The sequence below is a fragment of the Canis lupus genome, chromosome 4, assembly GCF_003254725.2.
Source record: "Canis lupus dingo isolate Sandy chromosome 4, ASM325472v2, whole genome shotgun sequence".
Classification (NCBI taxonomy): domain Eukaryota; kingdom Metazoa; phylum Chordata; class Mammalia; order Carnivora; family Canidae; genus Canis; species Canis lupus.
In genome coordinates this window covers 19,903,948-19,922,731 of record NC_064246.1, presented here as the reverse complement: position 1 = coordinate 19,922,731, position 18,784 = coordinate 19,903,948, and the positions used below count along the sequence as shown (strand labels likewise).

Below are 18,784 nucleotides of genomic sequence, written 5' to 3'. Positions count from 1 at the left end.
TCTGTGACTTATTTTGTAACTGGAAGCTTATACCTCTTAATCCCCTTTATCTATTTCACCCATCCCCTCTGGCAGCCACCTGTTTCTTCTCCCTATTGAGTTCATTTGTTTTTTGTTAGTTTCACCTCTCCTACTTTATAACCTCAGTGACAAATTAGGCACTCATGATTGACAAGTTCAAGTTGTTTTCTAAATAGGGCTTTGCATTCTTGAAAATTGCACGTACAAGTGACACCTAACACCTTTGGGTTGTGTTGTCCTACCGCCAAGGTCTTAAGTGACACCGAATGGCTTTTTTTTTCTTTGTTTTCTTTTTTTTTTTTAAACATTTTTTAAAAATTTTTATTTATTTATGATAGTCACACAGAGAGAGAGAGGGAGGCAGAGACACAGGCAGAGGGAGAAGCAGGCTCCATGCACCGGGAGCCTGATGTGGGATTCGATCCTGGGTCTCCAGGATCGCGCCCTGGGCCAAAGGCAGGCGCCAAACCGCTGCGACACCCAGGGATCCCTTTTTCTTTGTTTTCTTTCGTTCTTTCTTTTTTTGTTTTGTTTTGTTTTGTTTTGTTTGTTTTTAAGCCAAATTCCTGTGGGAAGGTTGCAGGGCGGTTCTGTTAAAGAGATCAATGCAAGTTAAAGTGCAAATGTAGGAACCGTTTATGAAGTGCAAGGGAGGAAAGAAAATGAATTTGAACACAGGGATGTTTCTGTAGGTTGGAAATGTGGATGAAAGTAGGATGCAAACCTTTCGTTTCCAGCCAAAGACCTATTACAGAGACTGGGAAGCCCTTGAGGTGGGATAAGGTGGGTAAAGGGACGTTAGCAGTGGAGAAGCTTGAATAATGTTTTACCCCATGAGATCTCATGTGTAGGGTGGAGACAGGAGATCAGTTACCTGCATAAAATGGAAATTTCCATGTCATGGTTTAATTCACCCTCAAACCTGCTTTACACAAGTGTGGGACAGTAAGAATTGTCTAGGTCATAGTGCCCTATTGCTTTTCTTGAGCCGGCTCCCTCAACCTCTTAGAGAAAGGGGGATGGGACAGTGTGGTCATCATTACAAGACACAGAAAAACAAAATGTAACATTTTGTTACAAAACCATAATGAAACATTGTGGTTCACATTTATTAAGAGCTTGCTTAAGCTAGTGCTGTGCTCAATCCACTGAATCCTTAAGATCCTAAAGGAGCATAATTATTGCTCCCATTTTACAGATGAGTTGCCTGAGTTTGAGAAGTACAGAAAGTTGCTCAAGGTCACACACTTGGGGATCTCTGGGTGGCGCAGCGGTTTAGCGCCTGCCTTTGGCCCAGGGCACGATCCTGGAGACCTGGGATCTAATCCCACGTCGGGCTCCCGGTGCATGGAGCCTGCTTCTCCCTCTGCCTATGTCTCTGCCTCTCTCTCTCTGTGTGTGACTATCATAAATAAATAAATAAATAAATTAAAAAAAAAGATATGTATATATATATTTAAAAAAAAAAACAAAAAAGGGTCACACACTTAGTGACAGAAGCTAGGATTTGAATCTAGATGGTTCTTACTCCAGGGGCTAAGATCTTAAAGCACTCAGGACCTTCTTTGGGTTGCATATAACTTAACTATGCTTTAAGGGAACAAGCATTTTAGGCAAATTGAAGTTACTTCCCCTAACAAACATTACCAACTCAGGAGACCTGCAGTTAATGGTTCATTGGCTGGAGACTTTTGAAAGGGCCTGAAACTTGATGTCCTGATGTCACTGACACCTTGAGCCCCTCCTCCAATTAAAAAAAAAATTGCTATATTAGTAAGATTCCAAACTTCCACACTTAAGATAGAGTTCTTCCCTGGGTTCAAGTTCTATCACTTTCAGCCTGATTTGGTAGATGGAATTCTGTAATCCCTTTCATCCCTTGCCTGAATTCAAACAATATATTTAGTGCCTGATTGAGTTTGGCATTCTTTCCACATACTAATTTGTATGGTTATGGGCCACAATCCTAAAATCATTCTAATGACTTTTCACCCCTGAACTTCGAATTTTCTTTGTGTTATAGCCACAATTCCCTTATATCAGGCACTCTGTTGTTTGCCACAGTGAATGCTTAGGAAGAACTTGAAATTAGGACATGCATTCCTTTTAGTTTTTTATTATTACAGCAAGTAGGAAACTTTGAATTAAAAAAAAATATGCACTAATTTTGGGGCAAACCTAATTTAAAAAAATTTTTTTTTTGATAGTCAGAGAGAGAGAGAGAGAGAGAGGCAGAGGGAGAAGCAGGCTCCATGCACCGGGAGCCTGACGTGGGATTCGATCCCGGGTCTCCAGGATCGCGCCCTGGGCCAAAGGCAGGCGCTAAACCGCTGCGCCACCCAGGGATCCCACAAACCTAATTTTTAAAAATAATTTTGTTTTTATTTATTTACTTAAAGTAATCTCTACACCCAATGTGGGGCTTGAACCCACACCTCAGAGATCAAGAGTCTCATGTTCTATTGACTGAGCCAGCCAACCAGGCACCCCAGGGACAAATCTAATTTTTCTTTGGCTTCCTACTTTACTACTTTTCTCAAAAAAAAAAAAAAAAAAAAAAGGTCTATCAAGTATTCCCATTTGCAAATTGAATTCTGTAAGTCTTGGTGAGATTGGTTCACCACTGCTCCAGTGATCCCCTACAGAATTGTTTCCAGATTGATCTCTGTGGAATTGTTTCCATAGCGATGGTTAGAACTAAGGGCTCCCAGCTGCTTTCGGGATTTTGTTTTCTCTTTGTCTTCCTTTTGGTCATTTCAGTGCTTCAGTGCTTTCCTATTAGCATAGAGATCAGAGGGACCCTGGAGAGGATCTTCTTAGAGGCCATAATGAGAGAAAAGATGAAAAAGGAGAAGGAAATGGAAGTACACCACCAAGAGAAAAACAAGACAACGAACATGTGATCATGTATTACACCATCAGGATGAAGAGGAGAGGAAAATTCCATGCAGAGCCCAGAGAAAGAGAAAGAGAAATTAAAAGAAAATGCACTCTCCTGGGAGAGAGAAGCACATTCACTAAAAATTAGTTAAAATAGTTGTTTGCATTACCCCACTGGCATTCTAAAATAACATAAAAACTGGGTTACCATAATTTTATTGCCTATATGGAAAGCAAATAAGCTAAAAAAAGGTAACAACTATTTAATTATTTTTTAACACTAAATCTGTCTTACTAAGGTTTTGTGAAATGCTTGTTTGTATTTATCTGTCTTTAGAAAGCACTGATCTTGTCATGACTCAAAATTATTTCTCAAAACAGGCTTAATTACATAGTTTACATTCTTTTTTTAAAAGATTTTATTTATTTGACAGAGAGGAAGAGAGAACACAAGCACGGGCAGTGGCAGGCAGAAGAAGAGGGAGAAGCAAACTCTGCTGGGCAGAGAACCTGCCATGGAGATTGATCCCCATGTGGGGCTCAATCTTATGACCTCAACCTAAGGCAGATGCTTAACTGAGCCACTCAGGTGCCCCTACACAGTTAACATTCTTGATACTTTATTTCTTTCAGCCACCTAAGTGTTCATTCAGGGACTAGGGAAACCAAAAAGTTTCTTCTAATTTTAATTATTACATACTAAGTAAACAGATGGGAACTTAAAAGGAAGAAAGCACCCAACACACTCTCTAATTTTTGAAAATAATGAGAAGTATTTAAAAGATTTTTAAAAATATTTATTTATTCATGTGACACAGAGAAAGAGAGGCAGAGACATAGGCAAAGTGAGAAGCAGGCTCCTTACAGGGAGCCCCATGTGGGACTCAATCCCGGGAGTCCAGTATCACGCCCTGAGCCGAAGACAGACACTCAACCACTGGAGCCACCCAGGCGTCCCAAGAAGTTTTTTTTATTTTTTTATTTTTATTTTATTTTATTTTTATTTATGATAGTCACACAGAGAGAGAGAGAGAGAGAGAGAGAGGCAGAGACATAGGCAGAGGGAGAAGCAGGCCCCATGCACCGGGAGCCTGACGTGGGATTCGATCCCGGGTCTCCAGGATCGCGCCCTGGGCTAAAGGCAGGCGCTAAACCGCTGCACCACCCAGGGATCCCCCAAGAAGTTTTTTTTAAAAAAGATTTTATTTATTTATTCATGAGGGACGCACAGAGAGAGAGGCAAAGACAGAAACAGGCTCCCTGTGGGGAGCCTGATATGGAACTCCATCCCAGGACCCAAGATCATGACCTGAGCCAAAGGCAGATGCTCAACCACTGAGCCACCCAGGTGCCCTGAAAATAATTAGAAGTATTGGACATTCTTTCTATTCTGGTGGATTGTTGTGAAGAACGGGGACAACAGCTACAAAAGATAGCTGCTTAGGAATTTATTTTTTAAAGGTTTTATTTATTCATGAGAGACACAGAAACAGAGAGACAGAGATACAGGCAGAGGGAGAAGCAGGCTCCATGCAGGGAGCCCGATGTGGGGCTCGATCCTGGAACTCCAGGATCACACCCTGGGCCAAAGGCAGGTGCTAAACCGCTGAGCCACCCAGGGATCCCCGCTACTTAGGAATTTAAATCAAATTATTGTACAGCTTTTAATGTGTCATAAGCATATTAATAACTAGAAATAGCACAGATAATAGAGCAACAGACTGTTTCCTGTTGATTTTAAATTTCTGAGTGGCAGATGAAAATATAGTTTTAATTATATATATATACACCTGTGTCTCAGTGTACAAACAATATTGGTAGAGCACTTTAAGGAACTAATTCTTTTTTTTTTTTTTTTTAAGTAGGCTTCATGCCTAGTGTAGAGCCTAATACGGGGCTTGAACTCATGACCCTGAAATGGAAACCTGAGCTGAGATCAAAAGTCAGATGCTTAGCTGTCTGAGCCACCCAGACACCCCCATAAGTAACTAATTTGCAGTACAATCTAGCAAAGTTATTACTTTGGACCAAGAAATAGACCAAGAAATAGAAGAACCAAGATATAAATTAATGCTTTAGAGTTTACAAGGAAAATCAATGGCAAAACTTAGAATTATTTTTATAATCAAGGAGCCAGACAGGCCTTGGTTCCAATCCCAGCTTCAGCACTTCACTATTAGCTGCTTGATTCTGAGGCATTTAGCTTTTCTGAACCTCAGTTTCATAATCTCTAAAATAAGTGGTTAGATTGTTATATAGGATAGAGATTAGTAGTTGAAATAATGCTAGTCCCATCCTCTTTCATGTGTTTGTTATGTCATTGTTAGTAAATATGGCTCATTCTTGATAAATTCATTTCAGCAGTGAATTTTTTAAAAAGATTTTATTTATTCATGAGAAACAGAGACAGAGGTAGAGACATAGGCAGAGGGGGAAGCAGGGAGCCCAACGTGGGACTCGATCCCAGGTCTCCAGGATCATGCCCTGGGCTGAAGGCGGGGCTAAACCACTGAGCCACCCAGGCTGCCCTCAACAGTGAATTAATTAATTAATTAATTAATTTATGTATTTATTTATTTAAAAGAGATTTTATTTATTTATTCATGAGAGACATACAGAGAGACAGGCAGAGACACAGGCAGAGGGAGAAGCAGGCTCCATGCAGGGAGCCCAATGTGGGACTCGATCCTGGGACTCCAAGATCACACCCTGGGCCAGAGGCAGGTGCTAAACCGCTGAGCCACCCAGGGATCCCCTTATTTATTTATTTTTAAAGATTTATTTTTTTCATTTATTTATGATAGACATAGAGAGAGAGAGAGGCAGAGACACAAGAGGAGGGAGAAGCAGGCTCCATGCCGGGAGCCTGACGCGGGACTCGATCCTGGGGCTCCAGGATCATGCCCTCGGCCAAGGCAGGTGCTAAACTGCTGAGCCACCCAGGGATCCTCCTCAACAGTGAATTTAATAGAATTTTTAAATTAAGTATGGTGTCCTAAGCACTGTGTTGGGAGGCAGCAAATTATTTCAGAGTAATCTGTGAACTCCTATGAATACCAAGTGTCACCTCTGGACAGAATATGTTACATATAAGGTACTGCTACTTTTCTAATATTGGCAGATACAGTTGCTGTAAATAAAATAGAAATTGAGGGCATTACTGAATTCTTGGTAGGTCAGTATATATGTTTTAGTCCACAAAAGATAAAGTACATAAAGTGAAGCTGTCCTTGCATTTCAGAAGCATATAGGTACATTCCATTAAATAAAAATATTAACTATAGCAAGTATTCAAATAAGATAAGCATAGAATGATTGAGGAGCATAGAGTAAAAACAACACAACCTGGGGCTTCAGAGAAAGATTTCTTTTGTTTCTTTCTTTTTTTTTTTTTTTTCAGAGAAAGATTTCTGAAGGAGATAACTCCTGAGCTAAAAGTTGGAGAATAAAAAAATAAATAAAGATAAATAAATAAAAATAAATAAATTAATGTCCTTTTTCCCAGGATCCTATCCAGGATACTACCTTATATTAGTCATTATGTCTCCTTACTATCTGCTGGTCATGTATTTTGTAGAATATCTTTTTCTTTTTTTGTCTTTTTTTTTTTTTAAGATTTTATTTATTCATGAGAGACGCAGAGAAAGGCAGAGACATTAAAAAAAAAAAAGAAAGAAAGAAAGAAAGAAAGGTAGAGACATAGGCATAGGGAGAAGCAGGCTCCTCGAGGAGAGCCTGATGAGGGACTTGCTCCCAGGACCCCAGGATCACACCCTGAGCTGAAGGCAGACACTCAACCACTGAACCACCCAGGTGTCCCTGTAGAGTATCTTTCAACTGGGATTTTTCTGATGTTTTTCTCATGATTATACAGGGGTTATGGGTTCTTGGGAAGATGATCACAGAGGTAAAGTGCCATTATCCTTACAGTGTCGAGAGTACATATTATCAACATGACTTATCACAGATCACCTTAGCTTTGACCACCTGGCTGAAGTATTTGCCAGGTTTCTGCCAGGTTAACAAGTTTCACTGTTACTTTTTAAAATTCTCTTCCTATGTTCTACTCTTTGGAAACAAGTCACTGAAGGCAACCCACACTCAAGGGGGCAGGGGCATATAAGTTCATCTCCTGGAAGGGAGAGTAGATAGATAAATTATTTGGATTTTTCTATAAAAGAAATTTAGCCTTCCTTCCTTCCTTCCTTCCTTCCTTCCTTCCTTCCTTCCTGTTTTCATGTCTGTACAGATTATTGGATATTAATTTTATACTTTGAGTTATAATCTAATATTACCTTTTTTTTAAAAAAAAGATTTTACTTATTTATTTGAGATAGAGTGCAGAGCAAGAGAGCACAAGCAGGGGGATAGGGACAGGGGGGAAAGAAGCAGGCTTCTCACTGAGCAGGGATACGGGTCATGATATGAGCACCCTGGGATCATGACCTGAGCCAAAGGCAGAGGTCCAACCACTAAGCCACCCAGGCATCCCAAACAGAGACTTGTTTTATGATCTAACATATAATCTATTTTGGAGAATGTTCCATGTGTATTTGAGAAAAATGTGTTGTTCACTGTTGTTGGGAGATGCTGTATAGATGTCTGTTAGGTCTAGTTGGTTTATAGTTTTATTAAAGTCTTCTTTCCTGATCTTCAGTCTAGTTGTTCTGTTACTGAAAGTAGGCTTGAAATCTCCAACTATTATTACTAAGTTATCTATTCCTCCAATTCTGCCAGTTTTTGCTTCAGGTGTTTTGGGGTTTTGTTGTTAGGTGCATATATGTTTATAATTATTATATATTCCTAATGAATTGATCCTTTTATCATTATAAAATGTCTCGCTTTGTCTCTAATAACAACTTTTGTCTTTAATGTCTGTTTTGTCTAATATTAGTATGGTCACTTCAGCTCCATTATGCATAGTTAGATCATTAAAAACAATTTTGCTGATCCCTGCCTTTTTTTTTTTTTTAAGATTTTATTTATTTATTCATGAGAGACACAAAGAGAGAGGCAGAGACACAGGCAGAGGGAGAAGCAGGCTCCATACAGGGAGCCTGATGTGGGACTTGATCCCAGGACTCCAGGATCACACCCTGGGCCGAAGGTGGCGCTAAACCGCTGAGCCACCCAGAGATCCCTAGATCTCTGCCTTTTGATTAGAGAGTATATTCCATTTACATTTGATATAACTACTGATTAAGTAGGGTTTAATTCTGCCATTTCCTATTTATTTTCTTCATATGTCTTTTTGTTTCTCTGCTCCACCATTACTGCTTTCTTTTGTGTTAACTACATATTTTATGTCTGTATATGAATTTGCATATTACCTATATATCATATATATGACTATATATAAAGAATATATGTATATTTCTTGAAAGCATGCATTTATTTGATTGGTACCAAAACCTGGGATTGAATGTAAGCATGCATTTGTAAGTGTACATAAAAAGAACAGAAGGGTATATATAAATAGGAAGGCTACACAGTTTTAAGAGTTATTATTTTGTTTACTTATTTAAGAGATTGTAATAAAATCCATAACATTTAAAAACCCACTACTTCCCACCATTGCTAAAAGTTAAACCCCGATAGTATGTGTATATAGAGAGACTATTTTTCTCTAAAGACTCTGTAGACTCACTTTTACCCATTAATTCCAAGATAGACCAAAATTTCACCCGTGCTTTATAAAGAGATTGATGAATCTTATGAAACTAAAATATAAATTCAGAATTCAAAAATAAATTCAGAATTCAAAAAATAAATATGTAATATAGTTGGATCGTCAAATATAGCTTCTTTATAGAACAATAGAAAGAGCCAAAGCAATTTTTGGCATATGTGAGAGTTTTACTACTGCAAAGTACTGAATCATGTTTTTATTACTTAGAATCATAACATCAGTTTATAATCTATTTTCTGTAGTTCATTCTAACTCCTTGAACTTCTTTGGAGGCAAGAATGTGGGTCTCTCTTTTTTTTTAAGATTTTATTTATTTATTTGGCAGAGAGAGAGCAAGTGCACAAGCAGGGGCAGAGGGAGAGGGAGAGAGAGAAGCAGACTCCCTGCTGAGCAGGGAGCCCCATGCAGGGCTCAATCTCAGGACCCCAGGATCACGACTTGAGCCAAAGGCAGATGCTCAACTGACTGCACCACCCAGGCACCCCAAGAATGTGGGTCTTATTTTCAAGTAGTCAAAGTATTTTTTAAAAAATTATTTGATAGAGGGCACCTGGGTGGCTCAATCAGTTTAAGCATTTGCCTTCATTCAGGTCATGATCCTAGAATCCCAGGATCGAGCCCCACATCGGGCTCCCTGCTCAGTGGGGAGTCTGCTTCTCCCTCTGATACTCCCCTCTTCGTGTTTTCTCTCTCTCACAAATAAATAAGTAAAATATTTAAAACAAATTGGTTGATAGGGCACCTGGGTGGCTCAGTCAGTTAAACATTGTACTCTTGGTTTTGGCTCAGGTCATGATCTCAGAGTTGTGAGAATGAGCACTGTGTTGGGCTCCATGCTCAGCAGGGAGTCTGCTTGAGATTTTTTCTCTCCCTTTTCTTCTGCTCTTTGCCCCTCTCATACTGTTTCTATCTCTAAAATAATTTTAAAAACAATAGAAATAAAAATTTGGTCAATAAATAGTCATGATGAGAGCCAATAAACCAACAGAAATGTAGAAATTTCAAACAGTGGGTGTTTGAACATAAAAATAGTTGATGGGGATCCCTGGGTGGCGCAGCGGTTTGGCGCCTGCCTTTGGCCCAGGGCGCGATCCTGGAGATCCGGGATCGAATCCCACATCAGGCTCCCGGTGCATGGAGCCTGCTTCTCCCTCTGCCTGTGTCTCTGCCTCCCTCTCTCTCTCTCTCTCTCTCTCTGTATGACTATCATGGATAAATAAAAAAAAAAAAAAAAAAAAGGAACTAGAGTATGGTTCCATTATAAAAAAAATAAAAATAAAAAAAAAATAAAAATAGTTGATGAAATCAAAACCAGGCTATTCTTTTAACAAAACCAGGCTAACATTTTAACAAAGGCAGTATTCCAGAGGTCTATTGAGTCTGGGAAAATGCATAAAAGTAAACACAAAGTAGTAGAGTACCATATATATTTCTTCATAGCTAGATGAAACTAATTTAAACATAAATTTTATTCCAAAAAAATTTTTAAATATTTTATTTATTCATAAGAGACACAGAGAAAGTCAGAGAGGTAGGCAGAGGGAGAAACAGGCTTCCCATGGGAAGCCAATTTGGGACTCAATCTTGGGACCCAGGATCACACCCTGAGCCAAAGGCAGACACTCCCTCAAACAGTGAACCACCCAGGTGTCCCTTTTCTTCCAAATTTTGCACTTAGATCTTAGCCAAGAGGCCACGAAGCTATTTCTTCCAAATTTTGATGTAAAACTAATTTTACTTAAAATAGTATTTTTAAAAAAGATTTTGTCTATTTATTTGACACAGAGAGAGAGGGAGAGAGCGAGGACAAGCAGGGGGAGCAGCAGGCAGAGGGAGAGAGAGAAGCAAGTTCCCCATTGACCAGGGAGCCTGATGTGGAATTTGATCCAAGACTCTGGGATCATGACCTGAACCAAAGGCAGATGCTTAACTGACTAAGCTACCCAGGTACCCCAAATGTAATTCTTTTTTATAGTTATTTTCTTCCTACCAGCTAGTAAAGTAGACAGTGTTGATGTACACATTGAATGCCAGTACTCTGTTTTTAAGTGTTTACATTTTCAAGAAACTAAACTAGTATTTACTAATGAATAGCGTAATTTTGAGGCAGCAGTTATAAGCAAAAACTAAGTAAGTTCTTTTGTGCAAACAGGATATAACATGAATCCACTTTCTGTTGTCTCTAGCCACAGGAGACCCATAAACAAACTAAGTATTATAGAAGGACGAATAAGTATTAGTGTTCCCAAGCACACCCATGAGCAGGTTAATGACTAAGCTATTTGAACAAGGGAGTCTTATGATTTCTCTACATTTACATGGTAGATTAGAATTCAGTAAAGTATCTGTTCTTCTCAGAAATAAACGTGATAGAGCTCTGGGTAAGGTAGTGGGACAGGGAATTGTCAAATGGGATTTTTGTTTTTTTCTGTACCATCTTATTGTTTATAAGGAGATTCTATTCATATACTAAATTGATTAAAAACTATAAAAAATTTTATTTTTTATTTTTAAAAGATTTTATTTATTCATGAGAGACACAGAGAGAGAGACAGAGACATAGGCAGAGGGAGAAGCAGGCTCCCTGCGAGGAGTCTGATGTAGGACTCGATCCCAAGACTGCAGGATCATGACCTGAGCCGAAGGCAGATGCTCAACCACTGAGCCACCCAGGTGCCCCTAACTTTAAAAAGTTTTAAAAAGAGATACAAGTATAGTTGAGAAATCATAAATTTAGATTTATGAACTTGTACCCTCTGGGGGTGATTGATTTCTATTGAAACAGCATTATTTGTTTTCTTTATTTTAAGGACACAATCATAAAGCTTTAATAAGTTCTATAAAAGTATATCTTTTTTAATATTTGTTTTTATTATTATTTAAATTCAATTAACATATAATGTATTTGTTTCAGAGGTGGAGGTCAGTGATTCATTACAGTGCTCATTACATCATGTGCTTTCCTTTTTTTTTTTTTTTTAAGATTCCATTCATTCATCCATGAGAGACACAGAGATAGAGAGAGAGAGAGAGAGGCAGAGACATAGGCAGAGGGAGAAGTAGGCTCCATGCAGGAAGCCCGACGTGGGACCCAATCCCAGGTCTCCAGGATCATGCCCCGGGCTGAAGGCTGCGTGAAACCACTGAACCACCTGGGCTGGGCTGCCCCCATCATGTGCTCTTCTTAATGTCCATCACCTTTTCTTTTTCTTTTCTTTCTTTTTTTTTTTTTTTTAAAGATTTTATTTATTTATTCATGACAGACACACAGAGGGAGAGAGAGAGGCAGAGACATAGGCAGAGGGAGAAGCAGGCTCCATGCAGGGAGCCCGACATGGGACTCGATCCCGGGTCTCCAGGATCTGGCCCTGGGCTGAAGGCAGCGCTAAACTGCTGAGCCACCCGGGCTGCCCCTGTCCATCACATTTTCACTTCATCTCCCCACACCCCTCCCCTAGCATCTTTGTTCTAATGAAGGATAGTTGGAAGAAAGGCAGGCAGAGACAAGGGGCCCCCCCCTCCCTAAAAGGATACCACTCTTAAAAGAATTTTACACCATCCTGGAAGGAACACTCTGCCTTTTCCCATGTGATAGATAGATGACAAAAACCTGATTGGGTGACAGGCTCTTGGAGGGTTAATCAGATTAAACAGTCTGCCAGCAAGCCCATAGAAACTTCTAGACTTAGAAATTTCAGTGGCAACCCTCTTGGGTCTCCTCCTTCTTTGGGAGCTCTGTGCCAAATAGCTCAACAAATTGCTCAATAAACTTTGCTTTGCTGCCTACCAATCTCTCTCTGGTCTACCTCTTCATTCTTTGAAGCATGACCAAGAACTGTGGGCACCAAAGGAGAAGAAATCCTGTAACGGTTTAACATTATTGAAGGGCATATAAAACCACTCTAGGGGCCCAAATGGAATGTGAGTAAAACTAAAGAAGAAGGGTGCCTGGGTAGCTCAGTCTTGGTTAAGCATCTGCCTTCAGCTCAGGTCATGATCCCAGGGTCCTGGGATCAAGTCCCACATTGGGCTCCCTTCTCAGTGGAGACTATGCTTCTCCCTCCATTCCTCTGCCCCTACTCCTACTCGCTTGTTCTGTCTCTCAAATAAATACTAAGAAAATTTTAAATTATTTTGGTCAGGGCAGCCCCGGTGGCGCAGTGGTTTAGTGCCGCCTGCAGCCTGGGGTGTGATCCTGGAGACCCGGGATCGAGTCCCACATCGGGCTTCCTGCATGGGGCCTGCTTCTCTCTCTGCCTGTGTCTCTGCCTCTCTCTCGCTCTCTCTGAATGAGTAAATAAATAAATCTTTTAAAAAAATTATTTTGGTCATTTGAAAAACATCCTGCCTGATACCTGCACGTCAGGAGCAGCCATTAGGTTAACCAGGATGCCAGAATTTGTGCAGACCCACTTACTAGTTAAAGAAAAGCAAGCCGCTTAAACTTTACCTGTCTCAATTTTTCTCTCACTGTTTTAATGGAAGGTTATGCTGCTTTTTCCTTACAGAAATGAAATCAAGGGATCCCTGGGTGGCTCAGCGCTTTAGTGCCTGCCTTTGGCCCATGGTATGATCCTGGAGTCTCGGGATCGAGTCCCACATCAGTCTCCCTGTGTGGAGCCTGCTTCTCTCTTGGCCTGTGTCTCTGCCTCTCTGTGTGTGTGTGTGTGTCTCTCATGAATAAATAAATAAAATCTTTAAAAAAAAAGAAATGAAATAAAAATTAATTTTAAAGGTGGGGGGGAAGGGAAAAGAAAGACATCTTCAGAAATGAAAATTAGAACCTTGGGATAGAGGGGTGTAACTCACTCATGAGGCTCTCTCCTCTTCCTGGGTACTTAGCATTGGAGCCTCACACACAGTCACTGTTGAAGTGAACTTTGGATTTCTGAATCTACAGAGATGAAGACCAAATTATAGACATTGGCTCCAGGAGATCTTTAAAGCCTCATCTTTACTCTCTCCTATCCTCCTCCCCTCTCTATTTCTATATCCAATTTACCTTGTCAACAGTCCATGCACTGTGCCTAAGATGCCTGTTTCCAACTTCTGGAAATGCCAAACACTTTTTTTTGTGTACTTGGACCAACTCAAATGTCACTTCAGCTCTGGAGCTCCCTCTGACTATCCCCTGGGCAGAGTTATTGTTCTCTTACTGTCTTCCTAAGTATTTTAGCTATATATTACTTTCATATTTATTATTTTTATGTTGGTTTTCCCACTAGTTGAGAATTATTTGAAAGGGAGTGACTTGTCATTTTATCTCCGAAGTCTAGAATGTGCTTGGTATTTAAGAAATACAAAGTAATTTTTTAAAAGATTTTATTCATTTATTTGAAAGAGAGCAGGAGCAGGGGTGGGGGAGCAGCAGAGAGAGAGAGGGAGAAGCAGGCTCCTCAGAGAGCAGGGAACCCAACACAGGGCTCAATCCCAGGACCCTGAGATCATGACCTGAGCTGAAGGCAGACGCTTTTTTTTTTGAGTAGGCAGACGCTTAACTGACCAAGCCACCTACACACCCTATGGAAATATAAAGTAATTTTTGAAAAATAAATTATTGTGAGCTCTACCTTAAGCATAATCTGTCACCATAGAGTACTAACAGGGTATCAATTGATTAAACAAACAAAAATTCCTTGGGTCGCCTGGGTGTCCAGTCAGTTGAGCGTCAGTCTCTTGGTTTCAGCTTAGGTATTAATCTTGGGGTCATGGGATCGAGCCCCAAATTGGGGTCCCTGCTCAGTGCAGAGTCTGCTTGAGATTCTCTCTCCTTCTCTCTCTGTTCCTCATACTTGTACTCTTTCTCTCACTCAAAAAAATAAATAAAGCTTAAAAATTGAAGACCACACAAGCAAATGGAAAGATATTCCATGCTCATGGGTTATAAGGACTAATATTGTTAAAATATCTGTAGTACCCAAAACAATCTACAGATTTAATGCAATCCCTGTCAAAATACCAACAGCATTTTTCACTGAGCTAGAACAAATGATCCTAATTTTTTAAAAAGATTTCATTTATTCATGAGAGGCACAGAGGCAAAGACAGAGGCAGAGGGAGAAACAGACTCCATACAGGGAGCCCGATACAGGACTCAATCCCAGGACTGCAGACGAAGGCAGATGCTCAACCACTAAGCCACCCAGGCGTCCCATGATCCTAAAATTTTTATGGAACCACAAAAGACCCTGAATAGACAAAAAACAATCTTGAAAAAGAACAAATTTAGAGGTACCACAATTCCCAATTTCAAGTTATATTACAAAGCTGTAGTAATCAAAATGTATAACTGGCACAAAAATAGACACATAAGATTAATGAAACAGAAAAGGGAGCCCAGAAATAAAGCCACAATTACATGATAATCATTCTTTGACAAAGGAGGCAAGAATATGTGTAGGAAAAAAACAGTCTTTTTAACAAATGGTGTTGGGAAAACTAGACAGCTACATACAAAAGAATGAAACTGGATCACTCTTTTACACCATACACAAAAATAAACTCAACATGGATTAAGGACCTAAGTGTGAGACCTAACACTGTGAAAATCCTTGAAGAGAGCACAGGCAGTAATTTCTCTAACCTTAGTCATAGCAACATTTTTCTAGGTATATCTCCTGAAACAAGGGAAATAGAAGCAAAAATAAACTATTGGAACTACATCAAAATAAAAAGCTTCTGTACAGTGAAGGAAACGAAATAAAAGACAATCTACTGAATGGGAGAAGATATTTGCATATGACATATCCAATAAAAGGTTAGTATCCAAAACATACAAAGAACTTGTACAACTCAATACCAAAAAACCAAATAATCCAGCTAAAGAGTGAGCAGAAAACATGAACAAATATTTCTCCAAAGAAGACACAGATGGCCAACAGACACATGAAAAAATGTGCAACATCACTCATCATCAGGGAAGTACAAATCAAAACCACAATGAGATATCACCTCACATGTGTCAGAATGGCTAAAATCAACAACACAAGAAACAAGTTTTGGCAAGGTTGTGGAGAAAAAGGAACCCTCATGCACCCTTGGTGGGAATGTAAACTGGTGCAGCCACCGTGAAAGACAGTATGAAGATTCCTCAAAAAATAAAAAAAGAACTACCATATATATTTCAGTAATTCTACTACTGGATACTTACCTAAAGAATAAGAAAACACTAGTTGGAAAGGATATCTGTACCTCAATGTTTATTGTAGCATTATTTACAATAGCCAAATTATGAAAGCAGCCCAAGTGCCCATTGATAGATGAATGGATAAGGAAGATGTGATATATATCTCCAAATACCATCATACTTAAACTTTTTGAGCCTCCATATATTTATCTGGGAGATGGGAATTATAATAGTATTTATCTTATGGGAGTGCTCTGAGAATTAAATGCTCTTAGAACCATGTCTAGCACATAATAAATGCTCAGTAAGTATTGACCATTGTTATTCTTAGAATTTTGTAGAACAGGATATTAGACTGTATTAATTTCCTATTGCTGCTATAACAAATTACCACAAGTTTAGTGGCTAACAACAACACAAATTTATTATTTTATAGTTCTGGTGTTCAAAAGTCCAAAATGGATTGCACTGGGCTAAAATCAAGGTGTTTGCAGGAATGGTGCTATGGACTGAATTGTGTCCCCTACCCAACCCCACCCCTCCTACCCCCAATTCATAAGTTAGGGTTGTAACCCCGACTGTGATGGTATTTGGAAATGGAAGCCTTTGGGATGTAATTAGGTTTAGATGAGGTTATGAGGGTGGGGCCCTCATGATGGGATTAGTGCTCCTATAAGAAGAGAGCTTGCTCTCCTTTCTGTCACATGAGGACACAAAAGGTGGCTGTCTCTATACATACATATACATTCATATGTACATATACATATATATGATTCTTTGATGGGGCTGGGCATATTGCCTCTCCAAACAAAATCAGAGTTCTTTTAGGAAAAGTAAAGTACTAGTGTGTTATGGGTAGAGGATGGGTGGGACTGAGGGAAGTGGTGTTAAATAGGCAAATGATACTGGCTATTAGCCTTTAAGAATCTTTTCCCTTTATTTATTTTTTTTTTAAGATTGATTGATTTATGATAGACATAGAGAGAGAGAGAGAGAGAGAGGCAGAGACACAAGAGGAGGGAGAAGCAGGCTCCATGCCAGGAGCCTGACGCAGGACTCTATCCCGGGACTCCAGGATCAGGCCCTGGGCCAAAGGCAGGTGCTAAACCGCTGAGCCACCCAGGGATCCCCAGATCTTTTCCCTTTAAAGAAACTGTTTCCATTTAAGAACCAATGCAATTTAGAAACCTCATAAAACTTAGTTACAAAATTTATTCTTTTAAACTATTTTTTTTTTTTTTTTAGATTTTATTTATGTATTCGTGAGAGACACAGAGAGAGAGGCAGAGACACAGGCAGAGGGAGAAGCAGGCTCCACGCAGGCAGCCCGATGTGGGGCTCCATCCGAGGTCTGCGGGATCATGCCCCGGGTGAAAGGCAGGCGCCAAACCGGTGAGCCACCCAGGGATCCTCTCTTTTAAACTAGTTAAGAAGGGATCCCTGGGTGGCGCAGCGGTTTAGCGCCTGCCTTTGGCCCAGGGTGCAATCCTGGAGACCCGGGATCGGATCCCGCGTTGGGCTCCCGGTGCATGGAGCCTGCTTCTCCCTCTCCCTCTGCCTATGTCTCTGCCTCTCTCTCTCTCTCTCTCTCTCTCTCTCTGTGACTATCATTAAAAAAAAAAAACTAGTTCAGAAGAGGATTTAAACACTGTATTTTAAAAACTTGTGGGCAGCCCAGGTGGCTCTGTGGTTTAGCGCCGCCTTCAGCCCAGGGCCTGATCCTGGAGACCCAGGATTGAGTCACGTCAGGCTCCCTGCATAGAGAGCCTGCTTCTCTCTCTGCCTGTGTCTGCCTCTGTGTATGTGTGTGTCTCATGAATAAGTAATATCTTAAAAAAAAAAACTTTCACATGTAATTCATGATCACTATGGAAAAATTAGAAAAATCTTTTCAATACATATTTTTTCATCCAACTGAAGATGTAGCTGACAGCTAGGACTAATGAGGCTGAAGTTCAATGAGGTTAAAAATATGCTTCTTTGGGCACACACATGACTTCCAAAATTGCATTAATTCTATTAAATTGATGAAAACTATGCTTCATTATCAGAACTTTAATTTGTTTTCTATGTTTTCTAAAATAATAAAGACATTCTATAATAAAATTTCCATGTAATTTCATAAATGAACTGTAATTGACAATAACAATGATGCCCCTGAAAGAGAAATGTTGGCTGGCAGATGATTCTGTGTTAAGAACTCCTAAGTATTTGTCAGCAATATATCAAAGTCCACTTTTGGTGTATGCTCAGTGTAAAAATTTACTTAATTAATTCAATAAATATTGTGTGCCAGGCACTATTCTAGGAACTGAGATCATCACAGGAAAAACAAAAAGAGGTTCTGACTTTCTGCTCTATACAGTCTGGTTAGAATAATCTAAGAAACACAAATAAAAACTCAAGATATGTTTTATTCTATCATGTTACTAATGGTGGAACACTTTCATATGCTGTCTAACTTGGTATACTCTTTCTGAAGGTAAGTTTATATGTGTGAGTTAAGGTGTCTATATACTTTGACCTAGGGATTTTGCTTTTAGGAATCTGTTATAATTACAGAATCAGAAATGCAAATGATATTCAACAAGTTTCATCACTACATTATCTATACAAGTGAAAAATTAGAAATAACTTAAATATTCACCAAAGGGGAAATACTTAAATAATTTATAGCCTACCTAAAAGCCTATCGTAAATCTATTAAAATGATGTTTTTGAAGGATTTAGTGCCCTCAAAAATACTCAAGCTATTCTGTTAAGGTAAAAATTCTGATTAAAAATATATCTAAAATATTAATAATGTTATTGCTTGTAGGTCGAAAGGTACAGGCTTACTGGGATGCCTGGGTGGTGCAGCAGTTGAGCATGTGCCTTTGGCTCAGGTCGTGGTCCCAGGGTCCTGGGATTGAGTCCCACATCGGGCTCCCCACAGGGAGCCTGCTTCTCCCTCTGCCTATGTCTCTGTCTCTCTCTGCGTGTCTCTCATGAATAGATAAAATCTTACAAAAAAAAAAAAGGTACAGACTTATTGAAGATACTGAACTGGGTCAAAAGGTATAACCTTC

At 39.6% G+C, this 18,784-nt stretch overlaps 1 protein-coding gene across 6 annotated transcripts in view; it reads left to right on the top strand.

Moving 5' to 3' along the window:
• Positions 1-18,784, top strand: part of PBLD (phenazine biosynthesis like protein domain containing) — a 44,496-nt gene that overhangs the window by 945 nt on the left and 24,767 nt on the right. The window lies entirely within an intron of this gene.